Raw genomic sequence first — 7,500 nt, 5'->3', positions numbered from 1 at the left:
GACAAACACATACACACACACACACATACACATGCAGATACACACGTAAACACACACGCACTGACACACACACACACACACAAACATACACATGGAGATAAACAAATAAACACACTCTCACACACATAAATAAACGTATTCAAACACAATCAAACACAAACACATGCAAATACACACACACACTCACACATATACACACACAAACACAAACACACACATGCAGGTACACATGCAAGCACCCACACACAAACACACAGACACAAACACACACACACACACACACACACACACACACACATGAAGATACACTAACACACACAGTAACAAAAGCACAAAAATTCACACACACAAAAAGGTATGGAACAAACACACACATGCACACACACACACACACGCAAAAACAAACACACACAGAAACAACAAAATACACACAGAAACAATCATTCATGGACCAAAACATCCCAAAAAACGATGGAATTATTGGTCCTGCTGTGGGTATGAGGGTTTATATTGGCACATCAGTTACGTTGGGGGGTCTGGTGGCCCTACAGTGTGTATTAGGGTGTATGGGGGTAGTTCTGGCCCTACAGTGTGTATTTAGGTGTATGGGGTTATTTCTGGTTCTACAGTGTGTTGGGGTCGTTCTGGTCCATCAGGGACCAGAACGACCCCCCAACTATTAGGGGTGTATGGTGGCACTAGAGTGTGTATTGGGGCTGAATGGGAAATGTGTTTGTGGGTTGAGGTTAATGAGGACTGGCTGTCCCCACACAGGTTATACTGTCAGCCCTCACATCTCCCACTAATGAGTAGAGGCGCTCAGATCAGACCACAGAGGAAACACTCCATCCTTGCCGCTAACGAAGAAACGCTTCCACTTCAAACAAGAAAAGCAACAAACAAAACAGAACAACAAAATGGCGTCCAGCCTTAATTGGTGGTATATATTGCCAGAAACACTTCAATCCCCATTAAACATGACCTAAAAAAGAGATGCAGGAATATAATAGGAATATATAGGCTCATTAGAGTTACACTTTGAAATGCCACTTCTAATTATTTTCCAGTTCTGCACACATTGCATCGCACTAGCTATGCACTTCCCTCGGCCACACACCTGGCAACCCTTTAATAATAGCTCTGAAATGTATATTACAAAATAAGATTCTTTATTGATCCCAGATGGTAAATTCCGGAGCACCAGCCATTGCAACATCACAAAGCCCTTTGGGGTCTCCAGCTCGCTGGCGATGATGAATCGAATGAGCACGTGACTTTGGCTTCCTACTTACGGGGACATGTCAGACAGCTGCTTTGTTCAGGGGTGAATTATCAGCCACGGTGGCAAGCTGTGAATGATCCACCGTGTGAAAAAAATTCAAGTGCCCCTCCGTGCTGGATAAAAAGACGTGAGCCCCCATCCGGCGGAGATAAAGAAGTACAGATGAAACGCAGACAGAGCCTGAGGTCTGCAAAACCAAACCCAGCTCTGCCTGAGTGGAGCGATACGTTACGATAGCACCAATGTGAAACATACCTTTGTGTCTGCATTACGTTGGGGAACGCTGACCCCCCCTGGCCCCCATACCAAGAGGCACACATGTAGTCTCTGTTGGTAGAAAATGAAGTAATAAATAATAAAAGTATTGTTATGTTTTTGCCATAACGCCTGTGTGTGCGCCCCGTTCACAGCTCATACGGACCGCTCGTCACTGATATCACGTAACATATATTAAGTAAGCCTTTACCAAATATATGAAATGAACCAAACCAAATATATTACATTTTTGGAAATAAACGAAATAACATTTGACGATAGGCTATAATATAAAACTAAAAACAATAATTGTGTGTTGTTGAGTCATACACATCGGCTTGTGGAGTTCTCAACGGCTTGATTGTTCTTATTTGTTTGTAAATATTTTAGCGCAGATCGTCGTGTGGCACTCTTGGAAATATGTTTGAAACAATGTCCAACGTGTAAACAAGACTGATTTGAAACATTCATCTATGAGCTACTGTGAAGAAGAGAAAAAAGGGGGAATATTGAATCTCAAACTTAATTCATCATCAGATTTAATTGTGTGTGTTTCGTCAATCTGAAACAATAGCTGGAATGTCTCCTAAAATAATCAATCAAATGTTACGATAGGCTATAAAATATATATCTAAAAAGGATACGACCCTCACAGGCTACAACTCGTAACTCTTAGTGCTGATACTAAATGTGACTTGATTAATGCAGGGATACATCTTCTGAATGCAGGCTTTAGCGCTTGCGTACCCACACGCTGTACCTACATATATGACAGTTTAGTGTACTATGTCCTCTCTCTCGCCTTCCTCCTCTTATTACCCGTGTATCCCGGGTTCCTACAGGGACACATACAAGCGGATGAGCAGATCAATAGATCGATAGATCAACGGATGATTAGATGGATGGATACAAAGATAAGAAAACAGTCTATTCAATGTGATATTTTCAATAAAATAAATGACACATACCCATGACTAAGAATAAGAACGTAACATAATCACTCCCAGTAAAGATATCCTCTAATGTGTCGTGGCTCTCGAAACATCTTCTAGGGTTAATCAATTCCAGGATGTGAAATGGTAGTTCTTAACCCCCTGCATTCTAACCCTCATCCAGAATCCAGCCCTTTATTCACACTTGGTACACCGGTAGCCTTCCTCTAAATGACATGATTACCTGACAATTTGTCATGTAATTGGTCTGCTGGTGAACCGATAGGCGGGTTCACAGTCGTTTGATGAAGCAGCTAACAGTAATTACTGCCTCCACACGCACGCCATCGGAAAAAAGCAATCATGACAGTTGAAGGTCAACTCACATGAGGAAAATATGGCAGCAACAGTACCTTTCACTGTCTTAAAATAAATGAAAACAGAAAAAACAAACAGAAAAAAACAAAAAAGACGAATCGAAAAAAAAAGAAAAGTGTATTAAATGTTTGGCAAATTAGTTTTTGTAGGGATGTACGGATGAGCGTAATGTACGTTCCAGTTCATAGTCCAACGAGGTGTTTTGGAATGAGATGAGGTGAAACTGTATTTTCCTGCTACAACACTCTGAGAAGTGAGAATGCATCACTGGCCAGGGAATCATTACACATGCACCGAAGCCTCCACAACACACACCAATGTCTGCTGCTCAAACACTCACAATGCATATCAACTGATAATACTATCCAACAAATAGGATTTTGTGACTTTCTTTTAATGCCGTTGTCCTTGCAGTCAAAGTTACAAATTTTTGGGAGTGACTTATTGGCTGGCTAGTTGGCTAGCTGGTTGGCTGACTGGCTGGTTCCCTGCTGCACTTGGCCACCCAATGTGTTCAACTCTGAGAGCGAGGAAGCCCATCGATTGACCGGTGCAGCATGATAATGCAAGGTTCATTACTGCTGCACAATCTGTATCTGAGAGAGAAAAGCAATGATGGGATATCATTCACAGACCCACATCAACGCAGTCTCATCGATTGTGGGGACTTTGCCTGTGTGGTCCATAAGTGACTCCCAATGCACTTATAGAGGTGAAAGATGGGTACTTCCTTTAATAATGTTGGTATCGAATTGGAAGCATATACTAATGAAATGTTCCCAGGCTCATTGTGATTGTATTGTGTATTGTATTTCATGTGATATAATTGCCCTGCAACGTGAAAGATCGATTGAAGAAGTTTGTTGCTGTTGTTTTGTTTGCTAAAGTTAACCAAGTGGAGTTTTCCCGTTTAGTTGAATAAGTGAACTTCTCTATTCTGTTGTTGATGCCTTCAGTGAAACAGGGTACCAACGTTTTGCCTCCTGGTATACGCTGCTCGTAAAGTGAGCCACTGACACTCTGACACAAGAGTTATGTTTGGAGTTCACGGGCCAAAGGCAAAGACTTTTTCTGGGCAGAATTAGAATGACCTGGAGGTGGACGGCACAACACTGCTGCAATCTATGTTGATGGGGCTCACAAGTGTGCCAAACAGGAAACTAAGGATGTATAACTACTAAGCCCCCCTCCTCTCATACGTACAGTATAAAGACTCATAGTATTCGGTTGTATTTGACACAGGAGGGGGCTGGTGTTCAGCTTTCTGGGTACGGGAAAAAGCTTTCTGGGTAAGCGAAGACTAGCTGGGCGTGGCTCACAAATGAAAGGGCATGTACTGGGATAGGGCAAGAAACACCTTTCTAGGAGCCAAAGCCAACTCTCTGACCAAGAGGCATACATCTTGGGGGCGGGGGGGAGCTTGGTCTGAATATTCCCAAGGGCCTTGCTGTCAACCAGGTGAAGCTGAGGTACAGAGCATATCGCCCTAAACGCGCGTTATCTCTGCTTGGAGGACGACCAAGGGAAAGGACACGGTGGGGCACCTGATAAGAACGTCTTCTGTTGCCCAGTAAATCACAGACTCCACATGCAAAGGCAACACTTTCAGTGTCTTTGGTGTTATTTAAATATGCACAAGCCAATTTGTAATGTTCCATCCATACTGTCTCAAGTGCACATGAATGCGTGGGTAATTTTCTCTCTGTCTATTACAAATGCTGGCCAATTAATAACACTGAAGAGGTTTCCCTTTTAAAAAAATCACTTTTAAATTTTGCTCTGGGGGGTTGAAGGGAATTAGCATAGCCCAAGACCCAATCATCCGTTCCCATTTCAGGGCCTGATTCACCACCTGCCAAGTGGCAATGGCTTCCCGCACGGAGACATTCTGACAGGACAATGGGTGGGTTAGAACGCAGGAGCAGCCATGATCTGTTGTTGTTTGTTAGGCTGCTCTCATCAACCACTATTCAATCTCCCAACAATGAACGAAAAAAGTAATTACTTTACCAACACATTTCCAGCCGGCAGAGAGGACTCTGAAATGGATTATCAGTTGCAACAGAGAGCGGCGTTAAGGCTTCCAGAGATAACGTTGCTTTTGAGCAAACATCGACACAAATACGAAAAAAAAAAAGCAGGCCGTCTACCACGCCGCGGAAAAAGGGAAACGGGTTCATTGTTGTTTCCAGAGTCAAGCAGCCCCTTCCGCGTTGTGCCAAAGTCTTCACATCAATGCACAAGGTACGGATGCTACAGCCTCCATCCTACCGTCGCCCTCACCTTCCACAAGCGTTGAAACCCCCAGCCACCTCACGCTTTAACTGGGATACACTTGGCACGTTGCATGGTCTCCGGGCCAGAGGTCGGTGGGCGGTGTGCAGCGCATTAACGCCGCGACCATGTCAGGTTCTCTCACATCACACACACCCCTCCCCTCTGCGGGACTGGGGGAGGCGGGGTGTGTATTGGCACCCATAGAGTTTCTGTAGTCTCTCAACGCCACCAACACTTGGACTGGGTGACTAATCAGGCCCTGAAGCTCTCTAGATCGCGCCATGGACTGATGGGGACAGATAGAGAAGAGTAAAGATATGTGTGAGAGAGAGAGAGAGAGAGAGGGTAGGGTAAGGGGGAGACTGCTCTGAGAAATGGAGGAGAGAAAGAGGTGAGTGTTAAGGAAAGCCTTATATCAGACTACGAAGTGGGAATGGAGAAAGGAGAAAGAGAGGAAATCCGTGTGTGTGGGTGAGGGGTTGGAACTTCTACGTTGGATTCACACAACAAAGACCCAGATTCCCAACGTCCCCCCCACCCCCTTAGGGAGAAGCTCATTTGGGGCTTTGGCTTCCTTGTTGTTTTTTTAATCCTCTGCATCACATGAATTACGCTGCACGTCTGAATATTTAATGTGTTGCCTTTGTTTTCCAAACTCTCTGGCATGTTGGCGTTGGGAAGCGTACCAGCAGATCTCTGGGCTATGGAGGGGGACCCAGTCCTGAGATGGAATCTCTCTGGTTGAAAATATATCCAACTAGGCATACTGTACATACATAAAAACAGAGAGATCCTTCTAACCTGGCGTTCTGTTCTCATACATCTGCACCCAGGCCGGTCGTTGTTTTTCAGCTAGGTAGTGCAGCCATGTCCTTCATAGCCACTCCAATGTGTCATATATGAGATTGTTCTCTGCCCCTTAATGACTCAGTGTTAATGTGATGTCATGACGAACATCCGATGTCTCCTCCTACCTCCGGTCGAGGAAATGAAAGTCTTTTGAAACAGAACAGCGTCCCAGTAGAACCGTCAAATGCTTTGAGTTGAAACGAGTTGAACAACAGTCTTCCCGTTTACAGGGGGATGGAGGAGGCTTGGTAGAGCAGCACAATAACATTTTAAGTGAGAGGACAATCGACGGGCTGCACACACCCTGAAGGTCACACACACCTGGAAGGTCACACACACCCGGAAGGTCACACGCACGCGGAAGCCTGGGTCACACACACCCGGAAGGTCACACGCACGCGGAAGCCTGGGTCACACACACCCTGAAGGTCGCACACACCCTGAAGCCTGGGTCACCCACCCTGAAGCCTGGCTCACACACCCGATGGCACCCAAGGAATGTTGTGTTCAGGGTGCTGAGAGCCCTGCCTCATAAGAGCTGGTACACAATGAACTGGTCATGTGTCCACAACAACACACACCATACACACACACACACACACACACACACACTCACACACACACACACACACACACACACACACACACACACACACAAGGGCGTAGGAACCGGAGGGGACGGAGGGGACGTGTCCCCTCCAATATTGGAGACAGGCGCATTTGTCCCACCTATAAATTATTTTTTTATATTTTTATATTTTATTTTATTTTGAAAGCGCAACACAGCGTCTTGTCACCGCTTCTTATTCTAAAAAACTGGATGATTGAGCGTGCAATTAAAGAATTGATTTGATATTTATCAGTTCATTACTGCCATTCAAAATGTGTTTTCCTTTACATTTGCAAATGTATCTTTTTAGCAGAATAAAATATATTTGTGAATTTTTTCAGTGTAGTTAATTTATGACATATTTCTGTTCAAACCATTAACGGATCTGTCAGGTTTCCGATATGTGTCCCCCCCAATGTTAAACCCATTCCTACGCCCCTGCACACACACACACACACACACACACACGCACACACACACACACACACACACACACACACACACACACACAGCAGCACCATTATAGATGTGTTGTGTAAACGTTCAAGTTCAACTTTTATCAGCCGTCTTCAAATACAAAAAAGTGTGAAAAATGGCTGTCTACTTCAAGTAAGCCTACTTATTTTTTCAAGAAACGTAGGGTTTAAATCCAAAACTGTTTGATTTGAATTACCTGAAAATAATTAATTAACTGATTTACACATCCTTGTGACTTCAATGATCAATGATTGAATATACACATGGCCGACAAACGTACGTAGGGCTATATTATATACCATGAATTACTATACCTCTAAGAGCACTGTTAGAAAACGCCATGATGCGAAACTCAACAACGACACCTGCCACTCATGAGGGGTGAAGAGAAGGTTGGAGATAGGACGAGAGATGCAGCAATTATCACCGTCGTCCACGCT

The sequence above is a fragment of the Pollachius pollachius genome (genome assembly GCF_949987615.1).
Source record: "Pollachius pollachius genome assembly, chromosome: 14".
Lineage (NCBI taxonomy): Eukaryota > Metazoa > Chordata > Actinopteri > Gadiformes > Gadidae > Pollachius > Pollachius pollachius.
This window is presented reverse-complemented; position numbering follows the sequence as displayed.